Source organism: Hemicordylus capensis, chromosome 4 (assembly GCF_027244095.1).
Source record: "Hemicordylus capensis ecotype Gifberg chromosome 4, rHemCap1.1.pri, whole genome shotgun sequence".
Lineage (NCBI taxonomy): Eukaryota > Metazoa > Chordata > Lepidosauria > Squamata > Cordylidae > Hemicordylus > Hemicordylus capensis.
The window spans coordinates 2,712,313-2,726,371 of NC_069660.1; the positions used below are offsets into that span (position 1 = coordinate 2,712,313).

Below are 14,059 nucleotides of genomic sequence, written 5' to 3' on the forward strand. Positions count from 1 at the left end.
GTGTGTGAATAAAGGTGATCCGGTTGACAGAGTATACCTGGCGTTTCAAAAAGCTTTTGACAAACTTCCTCAGAGACTTTTGAGAAAACTTTGCAGTCATGGGGACAGGTTCATGTGTGGACGGGTAACTGGCTGAAGGAGAGGAAACCGAGTGTGGGAATAAATGGAGAGCTCTCTAAATACAGGGTAGTAAGAAGTGGAGTCCCTCAGGGATCTGTACTGGGACCAGTGCTTTTTAATTTATTCGTGAATGATCCAGAAGTTGGGGTTAGCAGTGAGCAGGCCAGATTTGCAGATGGCACTAAACTATTTAGGTTGGTGATATCCACAACCAATAGTGAGGAGCTCCAAAAGGATCTCTCCCTATCTCCCTGTCTATCGATCATATTGCTATACTGCCTGATATGTACATTTCTAGGCAGTGTACAAAATATTTAAAACTTGGGGAGTGGGCAAGAAAATGGCAAATGCGGTTCAATGGTTGCAACTATGTCCCCCCCCCCCCAAGATGCGTGGCTACGTACCCGTGCACAAAATCCCAGCCCCTGGGCCGCTGTTTCAAGCAGCCGTGCAGCCTCAGCCTGCCTGCAGTCGTGTTCTTGTGCCACGCTGCTGCGATGGGCTGGGGCTGCTCCAGGCCATGTTTTCCTTGCAGCAGCTGAGGAAGAGCAGCCAGCTGGGCAAAGGGGCTGCCGCTCACACTGCCGGTGGACTGGGCAGGCCAGCCAACGTTATAAATAGGTATAATTTCAGAATGCACATCTTTTAAGTCTCCTTCTGTATTTATGGTATGTGTCTTTTGCATCTATAGTGACACTGGCACTAAAGTATTGCACAGGTGCACATACTGCTGCCCAGAACAAAACGCGTTCTGTTCACTGATGAAAAAAATTAGATAGGACCCTGGTTAGCACGCGTAAAGTGATGCACATTGGGGCAGCCCTGCCCCCAACTCATACAGTGATGGGGGATCGGATCTTGGGGTCATGGTGGCAGCTTGTTGAAGGTGTTGACTCAGTGCACGGCCGCTGTGAAAAAGGCTAATTCCATGCTAGGAGTAATTAGGAAGGAGACTGAGAATAAAAATACTAATGTTATAATGCCCTTATACAAATCGATGGTGTGGCCACATCTTGAGTACTGTGTGCAGTTCTGGTCACTGTATTTTAAGGAGGACGTTGTAGAACCGGAGAAGGTGCAGAAGAGGGTAACCAAGGTGATCAGGGGCCTGGAGCATGCTTCTTATGAAGCAAGTTGACATCATTTGGGGCTTTTCAGTTTAGACGAAGGGGAGACACGATCAAGGCATCTGACGGGCCCTGTGAGAAACAGGATGCTGGTCCAATATCTGTTACATCGGGGTCCCTCCAGTCAGTCAGAGGGTCCCTCTGTGGCCTGCTGTGACCAGTTCGCACAGCACCCTGCAGCATCTGTCGCTACGTGGATCCCACGTTGGCAGGACCAAGTGATGTGCTGGCGGCCCCTGCCTTCCCTCTCCTGGATGCCCTTCAGCTTGTTCAGCCTGAGGACCTGGGCGGTATCTTGGGGAGTGTGGGGACATCCGTTTGCACTTGGCCCTTTTCCTGTCTGGATGGTGGTGGCAGCCCGGGGGTGGGGGGGATTGGCAGACTGTGGGGTGTGTGTGTTAAAGCGTCTTTGGCAAGAGTGAGCATCTGTTGGGCCCAACACAGGGAGTGGTCTGCCTCGTGTGAGAGAAGCCCTCCCGAGACCTTGGGAGAAGAACATAAGGAGAGCCTTGCTGGATGAGGCCCAAGACCACTCTGGCCCTTGGAGAGTTCCTAGAAGAAAGGCAGCCTCCCAAAGGAGGCCCAGGCTCTGCCTCTGCTTCCCAGAGCTCGGCTTGCTCCTTTCTCTCTCGTGCGGTGCTGCCTGCAGGCTGGCCGTTCGTTGGGTCGAGCTACAGGGTCCCTGCACAGCCCTGCCTAACGAACGGCCATCTTGCAGGCGGGCAGCATGGTTCGGGGTGGAGAGGAGCAGCCCGAACTGCTGTTGGGAAGCAGAGGCAGCTGTGCCTTGGTGCCCCCCACCGACCCCCCAGCTTGTTCGGATGAGCCACTCCTGTCCGCACCATGTTTCCTGTATGGCTTGGAGATGTACCTCCTCTATCAAGGGGAAGTTAGGAGGTGCCCTGTTTTCTGTCTTAACTGTGGAACAATTTCCCCTCATGAAGATACTTGCAATGTGTGGGGATGGAACTATTTCTTCAACTGCAATTGCACCTCGTTGGCTTTTCCCGTTGGCATGCAATAAGACATTACTACTTCTGTGCAGCAATCTGAGCTTCTGCCTTTCTTCAGTTTCTTCTTCTTCTTCCTGCTCCTCTCCTGTGAGTGCTTGCTCCCAAAGGCACTAGCGTTGTGTTCCTTGCAGTTGGGCTGTTCGGGGGGGGGGGGTCCACTCCCTCCTAGACCACCAAGAAGGGCACCTGCAGGTGTGTTGGGCGGGGGGGGGGGGGCAGGAGGCCACAGCTCATCTCTCAGCCTGAGGCCAGGCTGCAATGGCTCTCAGGATGAGTAGTGGGCTATTTATTTACTGTCGGCCTGCCTTTTGATCCAGAAAGGATTCCCAAGGCAGCTTACATGAAGGAATGAAATCCAATTAAACTCTTGTAATGGAGCGGTTAAAATCCAGAGTGGCTCTGTGCCCTTTTTATTGTAACAAACCCAGCACCTCTTGAGCTGTGGGAAATTGCCTTTTGTGCTGCGAAGGAGGAAGGCAGGTCTCGATATCTCAAGCTGACCTTCCCAGCTCCCTCTGCTGCATCTTGGGCTTTATGCAGAGGCCTGGCATAATGGCTCCAGCAACCTGAGCAACTGCTTGGAGTGGCGTTGGTTTTGTGGGTGTTGAGGAAATTGTGTACAATCCAAGCATGTGCCCGGAATTCCTTGCACTGTTGCGGAGGATGGTGGGATCAAGCTCTTGTATGATTGGCATGCTGCATGCAGGTGAGGGTGTGCTCCGACCCCTTCAGTTACGGTATCATTCTAGCACCTGGGCACACACCTTGAATGCAAATTCTGTAATGCAGCTCTTGGATCATGCACAGTTTCATTTTTCCCTGCAAAGAAATTGCTTCTTCTTATGAATTGGCCATAGGCATGTCACTGTCTCTCTGCTCCTTTACCCAATATATAAACTTTTACCCAGTGGTATGCCCTCAACTCCTGCCCGTAGGCTTCCAGCGGCATCTGGTGGGCCACTGTGTGAAACAGGATGCTGGACTAGATGGGCCTCCTTGGGCCTGATCCAGCAGGGCTGTTCTTAGGTTCTTATACAACTGGGAGGATATTTCTTTCTCACAGGGCTTTTGAGAGGGCAGATAGATTAAGAATGTATATCTCCAATCCCCTTGGTCTGAAATGCAGTATTAGCATTTTAAAGTCATGGCTGTAATATCGTGTCTGCTCTGTTTCTCTCTTGCCTCCATCATCCTGCTTGAGAAAGTTGTGAAATTTAAGTCTCTGTTTAGAGACCTTCCAGTGAAACTTGCCTGCATTAAGTGAATGGGATTTGGGGGAATGTTAAGAGTTGGAAGGGCCCTTGGAGGTCTTCTAGTCCAACTCCTTACTCACTGCAGCCATTTGCTTTCAGGTTGCGTGCCTGAGTGTTCGAACTGTGAGATCTGTTGTTGTCAGAAAGGCCAAAGCCTGCTTTAATATATCCCCTGGAAAGGTGACACACTGATGCGCTGATGGATGGGCAACATGCCCATTCAAGGTTCCCGTGGTTTCAAAAATGCACCTGGGTGGCTAGTGTGGATGGCACTGCTAAGAGTGTGCAGACATGTCCAGTGTCTGTTGCTGTGATGTCCTTGTGGAGATGTTGCAGCGCCTGCTCTTTTGCTTTAAAATGCACTTGTTCTTTTGTGCCCAGTCCTAACGCTAGGATGTGTAAGGGGTCTGCCCACTCCCCCCAGGCAATTGGCCCCAGTTTTGGGGTGCTCTCTGAGTTCACTAGAAATCTCACTGAGCAGTCTTCTTCTGTGGAAGCCACCTCTTCTCCCTGTGTCCAGCTCTTTGCAGATTGTCGAGAGAATTCTGCCCCCATCTCTCCCCCCCCCACTCCTGCTCCTGTACATTCTGCACTTCATGCCAACTCTTCATCTTATTTCTAATCCCAAGTGAAAACATTCATTTTTCTTCTGTCTTTATTTCTTCAGTTTTCCCGGGGTTTGCTATTATTTATTACCCTCTTATTTAATTCTAAGTATTTTTGATGCAATTTGCATGTGGCATGCAAGACATTATACAACGTAAAGCTGCCCTGTATTTCACTGCGCCCACTTGTTTCAGCAGCTCATCTGGAAAAGAAGATTGATTTTGCTCATATTTTTTCCTCTTGGTTTTGGAAATGAAAGGCTCCTACATTGAAAAGAGAGGGCCCTACATCTATTCAGGCATATTTCAAATCTCTGCAAACATCTCTTCCCCTGCCCTCCCCCCACCCCCCATACTGTCCTCATTTCTCACTGAGACAAAGCTTTTGCAAGTGAGGCTTAGAGGAAACTTTTGTGCTTTTAAAATAGTGTCAGTGTTCTATGAAACTGCAAATGACACACGCTCCCTTTCACTGCTAACCTCCTCTGGCCAAGGGCTGTGTGGTACCTGTGCAGATTGTTGGAAGTTTTCATTGGAAAATTTTTGTTTGTATCCTGGGGAGTCAGTTTGCCCTCCTCTGGACTGTGCGGCTTGGCTGGGTATCTGCATCCTCCTCATCCCTACCTGGCGGTCTTTCCAGGCAGAAGTTGCTTCCCTTCTTGCCTGTCCTTTGTTCTGCTGAGTCAGACGAGTCCATCATCCGAATCAGGACTGTCTGCTCGCCAGGTGCTGTCCCCTTTAAGGCATGCGCATGCTCACAAGTTTTTGGATGTCCACTCAGTTCATTTTTGATCCCGCTCAGGTGGAATCAGGGAGGCCCCATTCTGAATACACATGGTGAGCACACACTGCCTTGATACGTCCGCCCAGAACAAAACTCATTTTGCACAGAGATGAAAAAAATTAGAGGGACCACTGACGCCAGGGTGTTAGGCAGGAGTCTTCCCCATCCTTGCTCTCGGTACTTCCTGCATGTATTGTAAAGCATGTTTTCCTGAGTTATGGCCCATCTCAGCTCTCTACCTTTTACATGGAGTCTGCATAATATCCTGGTTGGATCATTGCAATCCAGTGTTTTCTGTGTTGTCCTTTTGTTTTTTCAGTCCTGACTAATATCGAATGCATAATTGCAGATTCAGTCCTTGACTGAGTTGGCTTTTGTCCCCTGAGGTATTAAACTGCCCTCCGGCCCAGCAGATTCCCATTATAGCGAAGGAAATCTGTGGAGTGCCTGCATGCTTTCCTCTGGCCCCCAGAGACACACACTGACCAGTTCGGTTCTCATCTTCCAGCTGTACTGAGAAGGGAAGCAGTAGAATGGGCTGAGCTTTGAAACAGGGAGCCTCAGAAATTCCCTTTGCTGAATGGAACTTTCCTGAGAGCCGACCTCATGAAAAGGTATTGCTGGCTCATACCTGAAGGGCTGTGAGGAACTCCTGCTCTAATTCCACGTCCACCCTGGCTGCGGGAAAGACCAGAGTGTGGAGTGTGGCACGGCTGCCCTTGCTGCCTCCCTCCTCGACTTAGCCGGTCAGGCCTCCCCAGAGCATTGAGCCAGTTTCCCTCCGTGGTCAGGCTGAGCTCAGCCCACCAAGTGCAGAGATTGCACCACTTTCTTTAGTTGTGTTTGGGCCCCTTTCCTCCTGATACAGATATGACACATACGATACAGATACAAATACGACACATACTTATATACCACTTCTCAACAAATGTCCCCAAAGCGGACTGCATTAGTGTCACATTATTACTGTGACATGATACTCAACTTTAGCAGCGCCGTCCCTAGGAGAGTGTGGGGCTGGGTGCGAGCAGCACTCCCCCTCATCCATGCTCCTCCACCACTGCAGCTCCTCTCTTGGCCCCACTGAGTATCCAGCCGCCCAGCGCTGATGAGTCTGACCGCCTCCCTCCTCGTCCCAGTGAAGAGAGAGCCGACCAAACTTCCCAGGGCGAGGTGCTGGGGAGTCCGCCACTCTCCTCCAGCGTGGGAGAACTGACCGGATTAGGTGTGGAGGGGGCGTGGGGGGCAGAGGAGTGGAGGGCAGCCCTTGTGCGATCTGGATAAGTCCTTTCACCTCCCGGAGGCGGCCAGACTTCTCTCACTGCAATCGATTCGAATGAGCTCTCCATCACCGCCACCCTCTCCAACAATTCCCGAGCAGATCCAGTCCTCTGCTGCTCAACCGGTTCCTCCATGAAATCTCCCGTAGGCCAGTCCGATGTCATGCCGCATATCCTTGCTTAAAGACAGGATGTTCTGAAGGCCAAGCTCTTCAAACTAAACCAATCCGTAGCCCTCCGTGGCAGGGTAACTGAAGAGTAAGCCACTGATGATGAAACACAAGTGATGCTGGTATCCAGCTCATGGGGGGCTTGGAAGTTTGGTTGCCTCTCTCTTCGCTTGAAGGAGGAGGGAGATGATGGGACTCTTCAGCACCACCCGTTGGATACTGAGCGGGGAGGGTGGGTGTGGAGTGGCGGCTGATGGGGACTGCGGGGGTGGCTGGGCCCCACATGCCCCGCCTAAAGGACGGGCCTGAATAAGAGTATCGTATCATTGGGTTATTTTTTGTATTGTGGTCCTTCTCTCCTGATGTCATTGAAGCGGGTCATTCACATGACTGGGCAGGCAGGGCAGGAGCGGGAAGGTTTGTGCAACTCACCTTCCCCCTAGACGACCGACTCTATGTTGCTGGGATGCACGCCCAGATGGCCCATGCTGCTTGCCTGCGGTACAGAGCTCCGGAGGCTGGGACGACACGTCCTGGTGTCTGGAGATCCCAGAATGCACTGCTCAACATGCACAATGCACTGGGGGATTCCACCTGGAGATGGGCGCTCTAGGTGCCCGTCTCCGACTCCACTGGGGACTGGGACGAAACATCGCCCGAGCGAAAACACGAGCCCGTAGCCTGGGTTAAGGGAGAGCTTGCTCCCTTCAACTCAGCTAACAGCTTGGCTCCGAAGAGGGGCTTGGTGGCGCTGCCCAATCCCGGCAGTTCTCATGCACAGCCTAACCCAGGCTGGGCGCCCCTGTCCTGGGTTAGGCAGTGCATGAGAACAGCCTCTCTCAAGGAAGCTAGTGAGCTGGTCTTTCTGAAGCAGCACTTACTACGCGTGTGTCCACTGCCTTCCTTGGGTTGTGCTTGAGTGACTTGGCTTGCACCTGGCGGGACAAAAAGCATTTGTGTGCTACTGAGTTCCTGGAGAACTCAGTATGCCTTGTTGGCATTCTCCTGGCTGAGGGTCAGGGTGCCTTGTTGGCCTGGTTGCTGTGGCTGGAGGCCTCATCCAGTAGCCATGGATGGGGGAGGAGCCGGGCCCATCTTGACCAACACGGCTGGCGTCTTCGTCGTGTGTTCCCAGTTGGAGGTGAGCTCCTTCTAGCGCAGTGACTTCGCCTCGGTGCTTGCTTTAGGAAGCTCCGCCAGCCCCTGCACAGGAATGGCTGGCAGTTGTGCAGGAGCCCTGCTGGAGGCTCCCTTGGCCCTTGAGCGGTGGTGGGCTTGAGTTCCCTAGCAACTCTGCTCCCCCAGGAGGAGCCAGCTGGACAAATTGCTTTCCCAGTCTGACGGTCCTGGAGTGCGCCCACTCTTTCCCAAAACCTTTCATCTGCGCTCTGCTTAATCAAATAGCAGGGTTGCCTGCGTGCCAGGTTTGGCTTGGGCACAGCTGGGCACCGTGCCTCGATTCGGCACAGAGCGTCAACTGGGGGTGGGGGAGGGCCCCACGTGCCCCAGAGCCAGCAGTTACACCGAGTGCGGCACCTGGCGGCTTACAGAGAGCTCGGGAGCCCATCAGTTTCCCGATGGCGCAGCAGAACAGTTGCAGATGGCCTCAGCTGATGATTAAATGTTGCTGCTGCTGCTGCGTTGCCCAGAAAGTCTGTGCCCATGCCCCGCGTGTCTGGTTTCTGATTACATGGGGGTAATGAGGGGGTCCTAGCCAAGTCCAGCGCTTTCCAGGCCTCCTCTTCCAAGGATCTCCAGGGAGGAGAGGGGAGGCAGACCTCGCAAGTGCCAGGAACCGGTTTGTGCTCCTGCAGTCGGTCGGTGCCCAGTTTGGGTTTGGGGACAGAATGGCTGCCCGATCCTTGAGGAAGAGCTTAAGAGAGGCACGGAAAGGATGGATCAGCTTTGTCTGCCAGGGCAGGTGCCAAGGGACTGAGAGTGCCCGCGCAGAAAACTCCAGGAGGGGTTGGGTTGGGTTTTCACCATTGACACCCCACCTTTCGCTCTAAAAGACCCCCAAAGTGGCTCACAGTAAGTAATAAAGATTGATTGATTGAGACAATAATAGCACTGCTGCAGGGACGGGTAGGAGAGATGTTGAAAGGCACGTTGCTGGCTGCTGTCCTTGGGAATCTGTGGCAGGCCCTTCCAGGGCATGGGCTGCCCGGCAGCGCCAGGGGTCAGAGATTCTGCCAGGTGCTGCCTCTGCCCTGTGTGTGGAGCTAGGCTGGCTTCACCCCTGGCCAGCCAAATGCCGACATTGCAGAGACCCGTCAAGCTCCAGCCCTAGCTCAGGATCAGGCCCTTGGGCAAGGTTGTTGGGAGCAAACGTCAGCGCCTGGCTGCTGAATTGGACCAAAGTGAGCCCATCTAGGCCAGCAGCTTGGTTCCTGCAGTAGCCAGCTTGCCATGCTTCTAGAAAGCCACAGGGAGGGCTTGAAGGCAGCAGCCTTCCGCTCTGTGGGCCCCCAGAAAATGGTGTATCCGGAGAGATGCTGGCTCTGAACCTGGAAGTCTCATTCAGTTATGCAGCTAACAGGTGAACTCATGTCAAGAATGTTTGGCAGGTCCGAAATCTCCTGTTACATTGACAAGGAAGCAACCGAAGAGGGCTCTGAAGGTGGCTTTTGGTTCTGGGGTGGGGGTGAGAGGTCCTAACACTTCTGGGCATGCCTTGTGATCCCTCCCCACACCCCCAAATGCCCCCCTTAACAGGAGTTTGTGGAGGCCCTGCGCCTATCCGCACACTTAATTAGCAGTCAGCAATATTTGAATAGACCTTCATAAATCTGCCTAATAACAGGTTAGTGTTTGTTAATTTACAGGATTGTTGTAAGAATTTCCACCGGTACTTTTGTGAACCATTTTGAAGGCTTCAGAACACGAGTTACATTCATTTTATTGATACCCCAGCTTTCTATACAAATAATGGCTGTTGACCAAACCAGGCAATCCATAGCTCTGCCAGTGAACTAACAAATATGACGTTGGTAAAATAGTCCCAAAGCAGCAGGCAGTGGGGCTATTCACACGGTCTGCAAAAATCGGGCTAAAGGAGCCTAGCCTGGTTTTTGCGGCTCGTGAGACCCACCGGGCTCGGCTGCAAGCCTGGTGGTTCCTAAGCGGGTCACCTGCTTCTGTAGCCCGGCACCTAAACCGGCTTTCCGGAGTGAGCGCTCCACAAACCCGGTTTCAGCAATCGTGAGTTGCTGTAGTGCGGCTCCACGGCGCGGCTACCCACGAGTAGAACCCCAGAGGGGAGGCGAAAAGCCTCCTCCCAGCTCTGGGGGTCTCTCCCGCATGCCCTGCGCACTCGTGCCGGGCATGCTGGAGCTTTTGCTCCCCCGAGCACCTGCTGGCTCTCTAACGGAGCCGGCAGTTGTGTGGGCGGCTGCTTTGGCCGCCCAGAGCGGGCTAAGGCCGCTCTCCCCACGCACCCTCCCCAGGCGGGTCTCTGTGATCGTGAGACCCGCCTCAGGAACTTCCAGATCTTCCAGCAGCAGCAGCAGCAGCCTCCAGAAGAAGCCCGGTGGAAATGCGACGGAGGCACGATCCTTCTTGGCTTGGGCTGAGTGCCCGACTCCCTCCCCTCACTCTGCGGGAGGAACAGTTGAGTCCCTTGGAGAGAATGCGGGGCACTGGTCGGAAGAATATCGGAAGCGGCCTCCGACCGAGTCAGACCCTCGGCCCATCCAGCTCAGGACTCTCTATTCGACACTGACTGGCCGTGGCTCTTCAGGGTTTCAGGCCGGGGCAGGGGCTTTCCCAGCCCGACCTGAGGATGCTGCCAGGGATTGAACCTGGGACCTTCTGTAGGCGAAGCAGATGCTCTGCCACTGAGCTCTTCTGAAAGTAAAGACCCCCCCCCAGGGCATGGGGGTGTGTTTCCCTTCTGGGCTCCCCTGTGTGCTGGTGGTATGAGCTGCACCTCTTGGACTTGCTGGTGCGTTTTCTCCTCTGGGAGGCAGCTTCCTTGCCTTAAAAACAAAAAGCAGTTGAGCTCCTGCGCTTGCTTATTTCTTTGGAGATGTGCTAGAGCAGAGCAGGAGTGCAAGCGGGCTGGCTTAATACAGGTGTCACAGAACAGATTAAGAGGTTGTTGGAAAGATATCGCGGGAGATCTGGGGCTTGCTTCCTGAAGTCTTTCTAAATTGACAGCTAATAGGTAGCTCTCCTTGATGGCTCTTTCTAGCTAGATTCAGCTGGCGGAGATCCTTGCACAAAGGGAGCCCTTTCACTCAGGAAGAGTCATTTCCCATGATTTCTGAGCGCCATAGTAACAAGGCGGCTTTGCTCCTGCGCCGTGTAAGGCAGGCATCTTTCTGCTGCCAGGGGGATAAGTTAATTCACTGCCAGCTCCCCCCCCCAATCCCCATTGCAGTCTCACTGAGTTGCTGATGAAGGCTGATCGCTACCAGAGCACAGAGCTCTGGGGGGGTTGGCTGGCCGGAGTGTCTCCAGGGAGGGAGGGAGGCCACTGTCCTCTCAAATGCGGTGACGTGGGAAGCCCAGCTTGCCGGTGGCCCCTCCGACTGGGCTCCCTGTGGCGAATGAGGATTTCATGGCAGGAAGGGGAGGGAGGGTTTGTCGCCTGGTCAAGTCACGGGTTTCCCTCTTTTGCTTTTCAGCCCCTGGAGTGTGAGGTTGCGTCTGGAGAGGTGGCCTGCCTGACGGGTGTTTCTGCGGCCTGTGTGTGGCAAGCCACGTGCTTGCGGTGTCTTGGTGATGCCGTGGCACACGTGCTGCCTTCCTCTCCCTTGTTCACGTGGAAATCAGGGGAAGGCCCTGGAGTTAATGGCCACAATGCATGCCCCGAGGCTCACTGTTTGTTTGTTTGTTTAGCATATTTCTATACCGCCCCAAACCCAAGTTCTCTGGACAGTTTACAGGACAATAAAAACAACCAATAAAAGGATTAACATTTCAACCATTAAAAGTTAAAAAGTTAAAACTATTAAAACACAATTAAAATACAATTAAAACGATATCTAATTAGAAGCCTGGGTGAACAAATGCGTCTTGAATGCCACTTGTCCTGAGCAGAGCAGGGGCATTAGCAGTCGTGTAAGACCTTGCACTCATGAGAAGTTGCACTTGGTAATGCTCCCCGCCAGCAGTGTTTTCAGGATGGTCGATGGAGCGCCAGCTGCTGACTTTCTCAGAGGCTTAGCAGGGGCAGCAGGCCAGGCAGATTGGCTCTCTTGCAGCTTCTCATTGGCTGTGTGCCGTGGTTAGTGCTCGCTTTGCTTCAAGGTAAAAGTTGCTGCTCGGCTTTCTGAATGGACTTGGACAAGCCACTTGCTTTCAACCGCATGACTACGCTAGAGGAGAATTGCCAACTAGTTTGTAAACTGAGAATTGCTGCAGAGCATGATTATAACGATTATACCCCAGCCCAGTCGTTCATATCCTGCCGTGAGGCCCATGATTTCCACAGCAGATTACGTAGAGAAATAATAAACAAATAAGATGGCTCCCTGTCCCCAAAGGGCTCGCAGTCTAAAAAGAAACCTAAGCTAGACACCAGCAACAGTCACTGGAGGGATGCTGTGCTGGGGCTGGAGAGGGCCAGTTGCTCTCCCCCTGCTCAATACAGAGAATCTCCACTCTGAGAAGGTGCCTCTTGGCCCAGCTAGCAGGGGCTTCAGCTTCCCATTCCAGCCGACGGGGTGTCGGAGCCCACCGGCAACGGTGTCTCCTGTTGGGTGTGCTTGCTTTGGACTTGCACTGCGTAGGTCTGGCTCAAGACCCCAGCAGCAGCAGCAGCAGCCGCCAATCTGTTTGCTTCCGGGCAAGGCAGAGTTTCCCCGTCTAAATGTCAGGCTGGGCCCCAGTATATACATGACCCCCACCAGGCATGCAGCTGCCACCCAAGGAGGCTTCTGCTTAGTTGGGGCTCCCTGTGGCAGCAGTAATGTGGACAAGCATCTTTCTCATGAGTCGCCCTGGCTGGCTGAGTGCGGAGTTGCTTGTTGTGCATGTTTGTACTGCTCTTCCTACTACTACGGGGTGTGTGTTTCTGTCTTCTTAAGAAGGTAAGAAGAGCCCGGCTACATCAGGGTCCATCTAGTCCAGCCTCCTGTTTCCATCCATGGCAAGCAAGATGCTTCAGGAAAGACTGTAAGCAGTCTTTCCCTCTAGGGTCTCCCTAGCATCTGGCACTCCAGGTACACTGCTCTTGAATATGGAGGTTTTGTTTTGAGACTGTTTTGGTGACAGGAAATCCTTTCTCCCTTGGAGTGGGAATTTTCCTTGGGTTTTTCTTAATGCCACCTTGGGAGTTTCTTAATGAAAGGTGGGGTATTTATTTATTTATTTATTTATTTATTTTTACATTTTTATACCGCCTTTCGTTAAAAGAAAACCCCAAGGCGGTTTACAAAAGTTAAAACATACAATACAAAAGCAATAAAAACAGTCATTGGTATAAATTTAACAACAATAAATAAATCTTAATTCTGGACAGCTTAAATTTCTGTGGGCTCTTGTTCAATCTTGAAAAGTCACACACACACACACACACACACACACACCATGTCAAATCAAATTGTGATAGTTTTTATCTAGGACTTCAGCGGTATTTGGGTGCACATGCGTTGGCAGCATTAATAATTGCACTCCAGGCGCTTTTATAATCCATCATAATGACTTCATTATTGCACATTAGAGACGATGTCCCCCCCCCCCCAGATCCCCAATGGAGGTCGAAGCAGATCGTAACTGCCGATAATGACATTGATGGCAGCCTTGGACGAAATGGAGCTTGCTTTGTGGAAGAGTATTAATTTAGCAGTCTTTCTGGTGATGTAGCCTCTTCTGCGGTACATCACTTTGTGTCCAGCCAAACGGTGGCTTCTCCTAGCCCCTCCTTGTGGTTGTAGTCTCATTGCTTTTTAATTAAAAGTAATAATAATGATGATGATGATGGAGGGAGAGAAATAAGAAGTGGCAGCCTACACCCTGCGTTGCCTCGACAGGCAGAGTCAAATGGCAGCGCTGGTGGCTGCTTCAGAACTCTTTAACTTGCAGCTTCAAGCTGGGTGCAGTAGATGATCCTTCTGAGAGAAGCTGGGCCCAGCAGTGCTTCCTTCCTGCTGGGATGGGTTTTTCCTTAATTGGATCTTAATGAGGGTGGAACGGCAAGTTATCTCCCGTAAGCGCCGGCTTCCGACCCGCTTTTGCGGAGGGCACTTAAAGGCAGGGGAAGCCAGCAGGGAGGAGGAAAGCAGGGACTTGCTGCAGCTGCGGAGTCTCCCTGGGGAATTCTCCCTCCCTCCCTCCCTCCCAGATCTCTTGCTCTCCTCCAGCTGGACTTGCTTCCAGTCTCGAAGCCTGGTTCGGGCCCGGTTAGGGGACTACAAATAGCCCGGGGGGCATTTGCTGGGGGGAACTGCTGGGGTCAGGAGAAGCTCCCCCCCCCCACACACACTTGCTGATTTCCCCCTACAAGGATCCCTCCAGGTCCCTTCATTACTGCGTTTGCCTCTATAATGGGCAGCTCCACCCTCGGCCCTCCCTGTTTGGGAAATCCTCGGGCACTCTTACGTTTTTAAAGAAGAGCCCTTTCTGCTCCCCACCTCCCGTCTCTCTCGGTAGACCAAGAGCCCTGCTACTTCCAGGGGCAGCTGCAGGTTAGCAGGGCCTCCTCAGGGCTCTTCTAGATTTCTGGGCCCGAATGTGCATTTCGGTTCTGCCGTGGGGCGTGGC

General features: G+C 52.7%; 1 protein-coding gene across 3 annotated transcripts in view; it reads left to right on the forward strand.

Moving 5' to 3' along the window:
- CTNNBL1 (catenin beta like 1) overlaps positions 1 to 14,059 on the forward strand; it is a 96,800-nt gene that overhangs the window by 1,806 nt on the left and 80,935 nt on the right. The gene's annotated exons all lie outside the window — the stretch shown is intronic.